Here is a 12855-nt window from a genome sequence, read left to right as displayed (position 1 = left end):
CTCTGTCTCTCTCTCTCAAAAATAAGTAAACATTAAAAAAAAAAAGTCCACACTTCAGCAACTGAGCCACCCAGGTGCCCGGTGGAGACTCTTAAATACAGAGAACAAACTGAGGGTTGCTGGAGGGGAGGCAGTGGGGGGAAGGGCTAAATGGGGGATGGGCACTAAGGAGGGCATTTACTGGGATGAGCACCGGGTGTCATATGATGAATCACTGGGTTCTGCTCCTGAAGCCAACACTACACTGTATGTGAACTCCCTTGAATTTGAATGAATAAATTAAAATAATAAAAAATAATAAAAGCAAACCAAAAACAAAAAAAAAAAAGGGACTCCGCTGGCTTTATTAATTTTTTGGAGGAGGGGGAGATACGATACGCAAAGTTGTAGAAGGTCATTCCTGCTGTAAACCTCATCTTCAGAAGCTGATTTTCCCCCCAAAGACACATTTGGCTTGACAGATGCACGGGCACCGGCTGGATCGCTCTCCTGTCCTCGGAGCACACTTCTTCCCTTCCCTCGCCCACACACGTTTCCGCTGACTCCCAGGTGGCTTCGCAAAGAGGCGAAAGGTACAAGCCAGAAGCAGCAGCTTGGTCACACGCGCCTGGGAGCCCCCGTTATGCAACCCGAGCCGTTCCTTCATAGTCGCTTCGCTTAGAGAGGAGGCCCGAGTGGCACCCTGGAAGTGAGCAAACACAGAACAAATCAGCACGAAGTGGCGCGTCATTAATTAAAGAGAACCGCCTCGCATCGACAGGCTGGACGTTTGTAGATCAAAGTGCGCGGAGCAGCTTTGAAAGGCAAGAGCCAGGAAGAATGCGCACAGCTGTGTCCACTCCGCGGGACCGACTTTCAAAAGCGATGGTGTTTCCACACTCGCCTTGCCCCGCGGGCTGCTGTGGTTCAGCGTGTCCACCGGCCGGCACTTGCCACGGGTCCCTCCTCGGGATGCTGAGCAGGACGGCCGGAGGGTCCCCGCCTGGGAGGGGGCTGGAGATGTATCCCAGGAGACGGAGGGCGTGGTGGGGTGGAGACGGGTCCTTGGGGGGCCACTGGGGACGCCAAGCTCTTCTTTCTAGTCCGTCTCTTTATTTTCCCTTTAAAGGAACTGAAAGCGAGAGCAGTAACATTCACGCGCTGCGGACACAACAATCAAGAATACTTGTTTATTTTTAAAAATTTTTTTTTTCAACATTTATTTATTTTTGGGACAGAGACAGACAGACCATGAACGGGGGAGGGGCAGAGAGAGAGGGAGACACAGAATCAGAAACAGGCTCCAGGCTCTGAGCCATCAGCCCAGAGCCCGATGCGGGGCTCGAACTCACGGACCGCGAGATCATGACCTGGCTGAAGTCGGACGCTTAACCGACTGCGCCACCCAGGCGTCCCTATTTTTTAAACAGCTTTATGGAGACAGTCGCATCCCATACAAGCCACCCACTGAAAGCATACGATTCAGTGGCTTAGGGTGAATTACATTATTTTGTAAAATTATGGCAATCGTTACCCATCTATATATCATATGGTATAAAATTTTCCATCTGAACCATTTTGAGTGCACCGTTCAGCAGCATTAAGTACGCTGGGAGTGTTGTGTGACCAGCATCACATCTTTCCCCAAACCTTTTTCAGCATCCTAAATTGAAACTCTCTACCCATTGGCAGTAACTCCCCATGCTCCCTCCCCCACCCCTGGTAACCTCAGACCTACTTCCTGTCTCCTTGAACTTGCCCATCCTAGATATTCCCTATAAATCGGTTCGCACCACAGGTGGCCCTGGGTGACGGGCTCCTTGCATTCAGCATCTGGTCTTTGAGCTTCCTCCACGATGCCCCAGGTCCTCTCCTTTTTGTGGACGAGTAATATTCCATCGTGCGTATATACCACATTTTGTCTATTGATTCATCTGTTAATGGAAGGAATATTTGTCTTAAGATATTATAGGGGCACCTGGGTGTTTCAGTTGGTTAAGCGTCCTACTCTTGATTTCAGCTCAGGTCACCATCTCCCGGTTCATGAGTTCGAGCCCCGCGTCGGGCTCTGTGCTGACAGTTCAGAGCCTGCTTGGCATTCTCTCTCTCCCTCTCTCTCTCTCTGCCCCTCCCCAATTCGCGCTGTCTCTGTCTCCTTCAAAATAGGTAAGTAAAATTTAAAAATAAATTAATAAATAAAATGAGGAGCTGGCGGGACGCTGGAGGGTCCTCGGGGGCTCCCTTTCCCATCTCCCTGTGGCGGCCGGGCGTAGTCTGGGCTGCTTGGATCTGGATCGTCCTTGGTAAAGGGTCATCCTTCACCTTCATAACCTCTGCTTAACGTGCCGACTTCTGCGTTCGACAGGAGCCCACGTGACGGGAGTGCTGGGCCCACCCGATGTCCTTTCTTTTTTTTTTTTTTTTTTAATTTTTTTTAATGTTTATTTATTTTTGAGACAGAGAGAGACAGAGCATGAATGGGGGAGGGGCAGAGAGAGAGGGAGACACAGAATCGGAAGCAGGCTCCAGGCTCTGAGCCATCAGCCCAGAGCCTGACGCGGGGCTCGAACCCACAAACCGTGAGATCGTGACCTGAGCCGAAGTCGGACGCTCAACCGACTGAGCCACCCAGGCGCCCCCCCATGTCCTTTCTGTAGCGCCTGGAACAGCACCCGGAACAACACCGGGTCCACAAGACACAGCCAGTAGCTATTTTAAAACAAGTCAGCCTGGGCTTGATCTCAGTCCTCCACCTCTCTGCCACAGGGACACACAAAAAGTAAACTCCCAAGAAACAGCACGCCTACCAACAGACCCAGAAGCTGCATTGTCTGCTTCTTTATCTTGGCGAATTCATTCTACGATAACGTCCAGTCTGTCTTTTCTCTCTTCTCTCTGTGTCCGCCGTGCAGCCTAGGACGTTCCGAACCCATGATGCGAGAAGAAACCCTTCTCTCTAGCTGCTCCGAAGAGCCTGGGGTCGCCTTGTGTCTCGTGTCCCTGTAGCATCCGCATTCAACCCTTCCCTGTGCCTCTGTCCACCGTGAGCCTCTCTTCCCATCCCCAGACCGGTGGTTTGAGAACAACTCCGGGAAGACTGAGCTAGCTACCTCTCCTTAACACGAGCCAGTGAGGTGACGCCTGGGAGCTGAGGTCATCGGAGAAGCGTGCCCTCTTTCTCGCCTTGCCTTCTCATCTTTGCGTTCACCTTCTCAGGGGAATGGATGTCCACTGACCGTCCGTGGTCCCACCGCAATGAACGTCGGTGTACCTGTTGAATGCTCAACTCTGGCTCCCGTGCTGTTAAGGTTCAGCGAAATCCAAGCGCTACACTCTTCTTGTGTCCAAGAATTTCATCTAGAGATACTTCATATGCGCGGAAAATGTCTCCCAGACTCTAAGCCCTTAGGAACATCTCTTGTAGACAACCTAGCTGGAGGTTATCTTTAAAAACAAAAAATGGGACCAATACCTCGCAGAGTCCCTGGAAAGCTGACAACAAATCAAAGTATCCAGCATATTAGCGGCACCTGGATAAAGAGTTCTCATGCAAGTAGGATTTTATTTGATGCTCTGAAAAGAACAATCCCTACAGTTGAGTAACACACGGCACCCTCACGGGCACTTTCTCCTGCTTCACTTAATCTCTGTAGCAACCGGGAGAGGCAGTCGCTCTACCGCCAGGAAGAATGCCGATCGCAGATCGTCGTGAGGTTACAGGTATTTCCACGTCAAGCAGTATCTCTCAGTACAATCTTAAATCCTTCAAGCTGGTGCTTTCTCTCTTCCCAGACATCGTGGATGGCGAAGCCCGAATGAGCCTTTCTAGATACGGGGGACGTGGGGGAGAACTTAGTCATAGACCTACAGCATAGATTTACACAGTTTAGCTTTTCTCGAGAGAAAACCAGAAAATCTATTTGCTCACGTGGCATTCGTTCACAGTTTGGATTCCTGGGGGAGTATTTTAGGACATACGAGGAAGATACATCTTTGTCGTCGAGAGTCTGCGACAGATACAGAGGCTGCTAGAAAATTAGCCTCCCTGGAGGAAAAGGCTGGAGGTGGATGGACTTTCCTAGAGTAAGCGCCGGGCAGGCTGCAGCCAGGGTGACGAAGCCTCGTATCTCTTCTCCGTGGAGAAATCTGGAAACCATGCCAAACTCTTGGTGACCGTCAGGTTGAAACATGGATGTGTGATCCTTTCTTTGCCACAACACATGAGTACACGGAGCAAGGCTTGTCAGAGGTGACCTCACTGCCTGTGCACAAAGGAAATGACCCAACATGGAGTCGGCTCACAGCACCTCGGAACATTCTGGAATCCTTTGACAGGATGCAAACCCCCACTAGCAAAGTGAGCTCGAGGCTCTGAGTCCATTGCTTACAGATACTTTTTAAGCTGGCAGAGCTCAGCTCATTGGCCTCAAAGCCGAACACTGACAATCTTACGTCAGAGACCATTTCTTCGAGATGAACAGCAGCGGCGTCCTCCCTGAAAGTCACTTCTGAGCAGGTGCGTGTCCACTGCTGGCCCTTGAAAACAGAGATGAGAGGGACGGCGCTTCATGCTGGCTTCATTTCCTTGCCATTCTCAAAGCGTACACAGGGAGTCTCAAGTACACAGAGAGTCCAGAAAGACGAACACAGTCTTCACTCTAGGGGGCTGTTTTCCCCACACCTACATCGTGTGCAGCTGGGGGGGTGGCGCTTCTCCCTGGTGGGTTCCGGTCCTGTGACCCCTGGAGGCTCACACGGCCAGCCCTCTGGGGCCCAGGAAGGGAGAACAGGCTTTGTGTTAGACGCTTGCTCCTCTCCCCACGCCCTCCACCAAGAGCTCTCTTCCACATCTTATCTCCCCTCCTCCTAAACATTGTTCTGGTCCTTCCTTCCTTTCCCTTGAGGTCCCCACGTGCTATAGCTTGTTGAACTTGTTAAAACTGGAAGATCTCCTCTAGGAGATGATGTCTGTTCCTACAAGCACCAGCTAAAAGTTTAAACCACATTTCTACAGGGGCGCCTGGGTGGCGCAGTCGGTTAAGCGTCCGACTTCAGCTCAGGTCACGATCTCGCGGTCCGTGAGTTCGAGCCCCGCGTCGGGCTCTGGGCTGATGGCTCAGAGCCTGGAGCCTGTTTCCGATTCCGTGTCTCCCTCTCTCTCTGGCCCTCCCCCGTTCATGCTCTGTCTCTCTCTGTCCCAAAAATAAATAAAAAACGTTGAAAAAAAATTAAAAAAAAATAAACCACATTTCTACAAAGTAGCTTGCAATCCTCTGGTGGGAGGGAAACAGAGCTTGGATCCAGAGACTGTGGAAAATTTAGCTCTGATTTTTTGGGGGGCACATGGATGGTTTGCTGGACAAAGTCCCTAAAACTGGACCTGGGCCCTTTCTCCCATTTGCATCCATCCACACACATGTCCTGAGAAGCCTGAGTCGTACCGGGACTAGGGGATGATTCACCACTTCAACTGCCGTGTCACCCCAGTGACTTACGAACCACTAACCCTAAACTTTTACCAAGTAAATCTCCTTCTCTATATTTTCACTCAGAGATGCTGTATCTCAGGATTCGTTTTCACAGAGAAGTGGACGTGTCCAGAACTCCAGCCCCCTCCCTGCATCGATTTCCAGACGTTAAACCAACCTTGTATTCCTGAGATACAGCTCACTTGGTCATGGTGAATAATGCTTTCTGTGGACTGCTGAACTTGACTTGCTGGTATTTCGTTGAGAGTTTCTGCATCTGCATTCATGAGGAAGGTTGGCCTGTAGGGTCTTTCCTCCTTCTTGCGATGTTTTCAGCTGGTTTGGGAATCACAGTAACACTGTCCTTGCAGACCGAGTTGGGGTCTGCTTCACTCTCTTGCTCCCCACAGCCAATTTAATTTAGTAGCTACAGTAATTGTGTTGAATATAAACTGAGCCACACCATGTTCTGACCTTCCTCTCCAATGGCTGCCCATCGCACTCACCATCCACGCCGCTTGCCTGGGCCTCCGATGCCCAGCTGCCTGAGCCTTGACCTTGTCTCCTGCCACCTGCTCCCTTGCTCCCTTAACTGCAGCCACACTCATCTTTTTGAGGTTCTTCTAACCCACCAGGCTGCCATCTTCCTGAGGCCGTAATCATATTTTCTCTGCCTGGCCTGCCATGAAGGTGCTTTGCCAGCACGTGGGTCTCTGGCCCAACCTCACTTTCTCAAAGGCCTTCTCTGAGGGTCTCACCTAGCACAACCTCCTCAATCCCGTGGTCTCTCTCTGCCCCATTACTCTGTTGAATTTCTTTTAAGCGCTGTGATCAGTCGGTTAAGCGTCCCACTTCGGCTCAGGTCACGATTGCACGACCCACGAGTTTGAGCCCCGCATCGGGCTCTGTGCCGACGGCTCGGAGCGTGGAGCCCGCTTCGGATTCTGTGTCTCTGACCTTCCCCTGCTCATGCGCTCTCTCTCTCTCTCTGTCAAAAATAAATAAACACTAAAAAATTTTAAAACATAAAATGGTGCTTACAAAATTTCAATGTTTCAATGACATGGAAAGAAGGGCATAATATTACACGAGAACAAATCCAGTTACTCTGTACACAGTTTAGCCTAATTATATTTTGTGTCGTAAATATATGTTTATAACACAAACTGTAAAAATAAAGGGCACAACCCCAACTCTTAACAGTGATGGTCTCCGGGTGGTACATTAAGGGCAGTTTCAGTGGTTCCTTTTCTACAATTTCATACGTGGCACGTTTTCTCTGATTCGCATGCGTTGCTTTAATCATAATACTGTGAATGTTATCACTGTTATAGAAACAAATGTAGTATAGCTAACCGATAATCATTTTGGAGAAGAAGAATGTTTAAGCGGGAAGACCTACTCTTTCTCCTAAGCTGAAGTGTTCCCTTTAGTAATGTTTCGAGTAGAAATTTCTAAGTGGTTCTGAATGTACGGGGGTGGGGGGGTTAATGGTTTCCTCTGTGCTGTGCCCTGCTTGGCTGAGAGGGGAGGTCCGGGCGGTGGCTTGGGGTTTTGTTTTTGTAATGCTGCCTGACTCACGTCAACGCCCGTGGTCGGCTTGGTCCTTCTCTCTTTCAGACTCTCGCTCCTGAAGGTGAAACCGCGTCCACGTATCTCTCGGTCCCTCGAGAAAGTACGCTGTACTTCGTGCCCCCCTCCACGCCAACGATGCCGGGAACGCAGAGCACAAAACCACCGTCGCTGGCCTTGCTCCGTGGCTGAGCTGCTCACGGCAGAGACGGCAAACGGCACTGCCATCTGACCCCAGAGCCTCGGGAGCCCTCCGACGCACGAGCCTGGACTTCACTTGCAGCAAAAATCTTTGTGATGCCACAGTGCCATCCTGACGACCCTACCCGCTCTTCGCGAAAGGAGAGCGCCGTGCCAGCACAGGGCTGGAGACGAAAGAACAATCAAGAAGCCTCTGCAGCCTGCGCACTCGCTCTCCCCTACGTCTCTCTCTTCCCTTCCCCGATGCGTGTGATGAATCCTTCTGAGTCCAATCTGGCTCTTTCTGTCCCCGTGTCCAGTGCCAGCGGGTGCCATGGGAACAGCTGCCCCAGGGGTCAGGGAGGCCGGCTGGAGCCTCCGCTGTGGGAAACGACTATTTCTCAAGAAGTTGCTGTGCTCTCTTCCGTGTCAAGACCTCACGTCTGCACTGGGGCCGACCCGCTCCGTGGAATGGCCCGGACATCTGAAGACCACCTCTGTGCTGTGAAGCATAGCAACCTGTCTACGCTCTTTGGAAGGCACGAGAACATCCAAAGATGTCTGCTTCAGACACGAGCCAAGCCTGAGCTCCTCCTCCTGGGCCGGGCTGTCAGCAGAGGCTGAGGGGTCTAGTAGGATCTCGGAGGCCGCGTGTGCCTGCTCTCCCTCGCCTCCCTGGAATGTGGTCTTGCGTAACGGTTACCAGGCCGCCGGAATTCCTGAAGAGTCTCAAGGATTCCAGAAAGCAGCCAAGCGACCGGGCAGGCGGAACGCATTCCAGACGTGAGCGAGTTCCGAAAAACCAGGGAGCCACTCGGAGAGCGACTCCCAGAGGGAAGAGGGGATCTTATTACACGTTTTCTTCTCCGACTCTCTCTTTCTTTTGACCGTATCCTTAAACCAGCCGAGATGTTTTCTCTTCAATGAACAAAATAGGCTGATGTTAATAAGAAGCCCTAATATTTAGCCCTTTTTACACCGGAGGCCGTGCTAGACGCTTTGGTGTCCCCATCTTGCCCAGAGGAAGAGTTGAGGACCTCCACTGGGTGTAAAGAGCCCACATGACTGCCCCCCACACCCGGCCCCCCAGAGCTCCTCCCCTGTCCTTGCCTCTGGTCTCCTGGGTCATCGGACACATCGGCCGCCCCTCCTGGGGTCTGTGCACCTGAGCTGTCTCTACCTGGATGGCGCCTCCCACACGCTCCATGCACAGAGCTCCCCCTGCAGACTTCCTCAGGGATGCCTACGCGTTACGGAGTCCCCTCCCGCCCCAGGGTCGCCTTTGCCACCAGCCCTACCTGGAGGTTCGCCGTGGCCTCTGTCGCCACGTGACCCTCTAGCACGGCTGCACCCTTGGCTTGTTTTTGCCCGGTAGTGTGGACGCCCAGGGAGGGCGAAAGCTCATTTTCCTTGGGCTGCGTCCCCGTGCTGGGAACCGTGCCCGTCCAGGGACGACACACGGCTGGCCAGCATCCCTCGGCCTCAGAGAAACGCAGATCCCAGCACAGCGAGATGCCACCTCCCCCCCCTGCCGAAGATGGCTCTGCCATCGGAACAACAGGCGGTGAGCGTGGGCGAGGGCGTGGGGACACGGGAACCCTGTGCGAGGCTGGTGGCCATTCTGGGGTCCGGCATGGCAGAGCCTCAGAAGGTTAACAATCCAACCGCCGTGCGACCCAGCAATCCCCCTTCCGGGCCTACATTCACAAGGGCTCCAGGAAGGGCCTCGAAGAGATATTCGCACACCAGTCTTCACGGCAGCAGTATCCACGCGAACCGCGAGGTCGAAGAGGCCCACACACCCGTCGACAGATGAATGGCTGGCGGAATGTGTTCGGTGCGCACAAGGGAGTCTTATTCAGCCTTCAAGAGAACGGAAGAGAACAACCTCTGCGAGTTCTGTATCAGCCCCACCTGGAGCTGTATAGACCCGCAAATCCTCAGGCCCCGCTCCACACGTACTGAGTCAGAAACTCTCCGGTGGAGCCTGAGGCCTGTTTTAATCGACCAGTCCCCCAGGGGTTTCTGACGTGCTGTAAAGTGAGGGCCGCTGCTTTGTCTGGGACTGACTCCCATTATCACACTGGTGCTTGGACGAGCTGGCCGGGGAGGGAACGGACTGGGGGGCCGCACGGTCTTGCCCTGATAAAGGACACGACATCCTGCAGCATCGTGGCTCCCGGGGTGCCCAGCAGGGTTCAAAGCTCACCTGGGCCTTCTTTTCCATGCCATTGTGCTGGTTCCTCAGTCTTCCTTTATGGAGGTGTGTGGGCCGTAGTCTCTGACACTGACCTCTTGCCTGGGCCAGGCTCAAGAGCTTGCCAGAGGCCAGGGCGGGGAGGGGCAAAGGCACTCTCGGCACCCGTGGTCTCGCTCGGGCCTCCCAGTCACCCCATGCGAGAGAGACGTTTATCATCCAGGGCAGGTGTCAATCCTGGGTGCGCGTGGAATCTCCAGGGGAGTTTGAAACATCCCGAGGACGCAGGTCCCACGTGCTCTCTTAATCGGTCCGGGGGAGGACCGGGCATCGGAATTCTCAAAGCCCCCCCCGGGGGATTCTGATGGGCATCCCGAGTTACCAACCACCGTCTGGGCGCCTGAAGTCTAGGACTTTTGCTCTAGCAGGTCTGGGCCCTGGACGGGCAGCCTCGGGGCCGCCCAGGGAGTTGTGAGAAATGCACTCCGTGGCCCGGTCTCAGCCCCACCCCCACCGAGTGAGCCCCTTCCTCCCCGGGGAGCTGTGCGCAGGCTGAAGTTTCGGGAGACCGGCACGCTGCCCCCTAAAACGTGGCTGCGTTTCCGAATCCGATGCCCCGGCTCCTCCCGGACAGTTAAATCCGACTGCGGTGGTTTCTGATATTACAGACGCCTCTGGGCTAGGACACTTTTTCGCAAACGTGGGGCAGGGCCAGCTACATTATTTGTGGGGCCCCTCGTTACTAGGGGGGAAAGTGGTGTTGCAGGTACTGAGGTATAAATTGTCTTCCTTCCTTCTGCAGTCTCTCTCTTGGTTTGTCATGGTGTTTCTTATCTGCCATTTAATGTGACAGTCCCTGGGGCATTAGGGATCCTGGCAGGGCAAGTGCAGGCTCCCACGGGCACCCTGTGTCCTCCCCGCACCCCAAGGGAAGCGTCATTCTGGTGTTTCCCGGCTGCACAGGCTCCGGGCCCCTGCCGGAAGCAAGGACTCTTGCGATCTTCCCTTCCCCAGGACCGCTGCCCCAGCCCACGGTGGACGGGCACCTCCACAGGGGGCAGCCTCCATCTGGGAGAACATTCCGTACCCGGAACAGAGGCCTCTCCACCAAGTCACCTGCTTGCCGTGATGTGGCCTGCCGATCTGGGACAGAAATGGCCTCTGTCCCATCAGGCTCTGTCCTGAGACGCTGCTGGGCACGCATGCGACCCTGACCCCAGTGTGGTCGTGCCCAGACCCCCACCGGGGGTGGAGGGTGGCCCAAGAGCAAAGGCCTTCCCCTGCCAACGCAACTGAAACACTGATGGTTCTGTCCCAGGCAGATGGCGGCCGTGGTTTGGGACACCCAGACCTGGGGCACCCGGGACAGTGAGCTGGGGGCCACAACCCACTCTGGGGGAGCAGGGAAATAATGGGGCCACGCCCCCTTATCCCATCCAACTTTACTCATAAAACACAAATTCACAGAAAAAATGATTAAGAAGTCTAAGACAGCAGCCCAGAGAACTAAACCCTAAGCGTGGGCCCTTCTGGAGGGGGGCCTGGTGCCACTGTGCTGATCACACATCCACGAAGCCCGTCCTGCGTGGGAGTCGTAAAAAGCTCTTGAAGGTTATTTACCAAACTTACAGATTTCTCAGACCACCCAGACCTGAACAGACTCTCCACGGCAGGGGCCTGGATGTTCGTAATAATTCCTTGTTTTCCTTTTTATTTATATTCAAGTTAGATAACATACAGTACAGTCTTGGCTTCAGGAGCAGAACCCAGTGATTCATCATACGACACCCAGTGCTCATCCCAGCAAGTGCCCTCCCCAATGCCCATCACCCATTTCTCCTGCCCCCTTCACACCTCCCCCCATCAACCCTCAGTTTGTCCTCGGTGTTGACGAGTCTCTTATGGTTTGCCTCCCTCTGTGTGTTCATCTGATTTTTCCTTCCCTTCCCCTTCGTTCATCTGTTGAGTTTCTCAAATTCCACATGTGAGTGAAATCATGTGATCCTTCTCTTTTTCTGACCGACTTACTTTTCTTAGCATAATACCCTCCAGTTCCATCCACGTAGTCGCCAATGGCAAGATTTCATTCTTTCTGATTGCCGAGTAATACTCCATTGTATCTGTATACCACATCTTCTTTATCCATTCGTCAGTCGATGGATATTTGAGTTCGTTCCATAGTTTGGCTATTGTCAATAGCGCTGTTACAAACACTGGGGTGCATGTGCCCCCTTCGAATCACCACTTTTCTACCCTTTGGCTAAATACCCAGTAGTGCAATGGCTGGGTTGTAGGGTAGTTCTATTTTTAATTTTTTGAGGACCCTCCAGACTGTTTTCCAGAGCGGCTGCACCGGCTTGCATTCCCACCAGCAGTGCAAAAGGGATCCTCTTTCTCTGCGTCCTCGCCAACATCTGTCGTTGCCCGAGTTGTTCACGTCGGCCATCCTGACAGGTGTGAGGTGGTATCTCATCGTGGTTTTGATTTGTATTTCCGTGATGATGAGCGATATTGAGGACCTTTTCATGTGTCTGTTGGCCATCTGGATGTCTTCTTTGGAAAAGTGTCTATTCATGTCTTCTGCCCATTTCTTCACTGGATTGTTTCTTTTTTCGAGGGGGGGGGTGTTGAGTTTGAAGTTCTTTATAGATTTTGGATAGTAACCCTTTATCCGATATGTCATTTGCAAGTACCTTCTCTCATCCCGATGGTTGCCTTTCAGTTCTGTTGATTGTTTCCCTTGCTGTGCAGAAGCTTTTTATCTTGATGAGGTCCCAGTAGTTCGTTTTTGCTCTTACTTCCTTTGCTCTTACTTCCTTTGACATGTCAATTCTTATGACAGGATGTATTTGGGAAGCATGGCCCGCACGCTTGCTGAGCATATAGCATGAAATACCTCCTACTGCCCTCGGCCTCTACAGTCTGATGAAAACATGGACAGACATGTGGCACAAGGTCAGGTAACCTATCGTCTGGCCACCACCCTACAATGTAGCTTCACACAAAAAGGACCAAACAGGGGAAATGGTGGTTCCCAGTCCAACAGCGTGTTTTTCCAGGAATGCCGACGGGACAGAGAAAGACACACAGAGAAATTAGCTGAGTCATGTTGCTGATGTAGGGATGGGGTTTACCCCCTTCTGAGGACACCTCCCCAGTGTTCTTGGCCGGCCAGCGGTTGAGCTGGAGGTCCCTTAGAGTTATTCCTCAGTGCCTACCACAATCCAGTCTCTTTGCAAAATGGCCCCATGTTCAAGATCCTTGCCATTCTTCAAAGGCTCTCCTTACCTCTTCTGGGGTGACCTAAATGAGGCTCTGTTTTGCAACCAGAAGGGGATCATTCCCCTTTGACGGATGAGAAAACTGAGGTTCAGATCGGTTAAGTAATGCGCCCGACATCCTAAATGCAGACCGATGCCCAAACTCAGCATCATCTAGACAGCAACACCAGGAATGCTG

General features: G+C 52.7%; 1 long non-coding RNA gene across 2 annotated transcripts; it reads right to left on the bottom strand.

Moving 5' to 3' along the window:
* Positions 1–323: 323 nt before the first annotated feature.
* On the bottom strand, positions 324–8230 carry LOC123379317. Of its 2 annotated transcripts, none has more exons than XR_006583647.1 (2): positions 7029–8230; positions 324–1111 (listed from the first exon to the last, which is right to left on the bottom strand). It is a non-coding gene; the product is annotated as an uncharacterized LOC123379317 (long non-coding RNA). The 2 variants fall into 2 exon arrangements; XR_006583646.1 differs by lacking the exon at positions 7029–8230 and adding an exon at positions 1773–2044.
* Between the last annotated feature and the right edge of the window lie 4625 nt (positions 8231–12855).

The sequence above is a fragment of the Felis catus genome, chromosome C1, assembly GCF_018350175.1.
Source record: "Felis catus isolate Fca126 chromosome C1, F.catus_Fca126_mat1.0, whole genome shotgun sequence".
Lineage (NCBI taxonomy): Eukaryota > Metazoa > Chordata > Mammalia > Carnivora > Felidae > Felis > Felis catus.
Note: the sequence above shows the minus strand (reverse complement) of the source record. Positions and strands in the feature narration are given on the sequence as shown.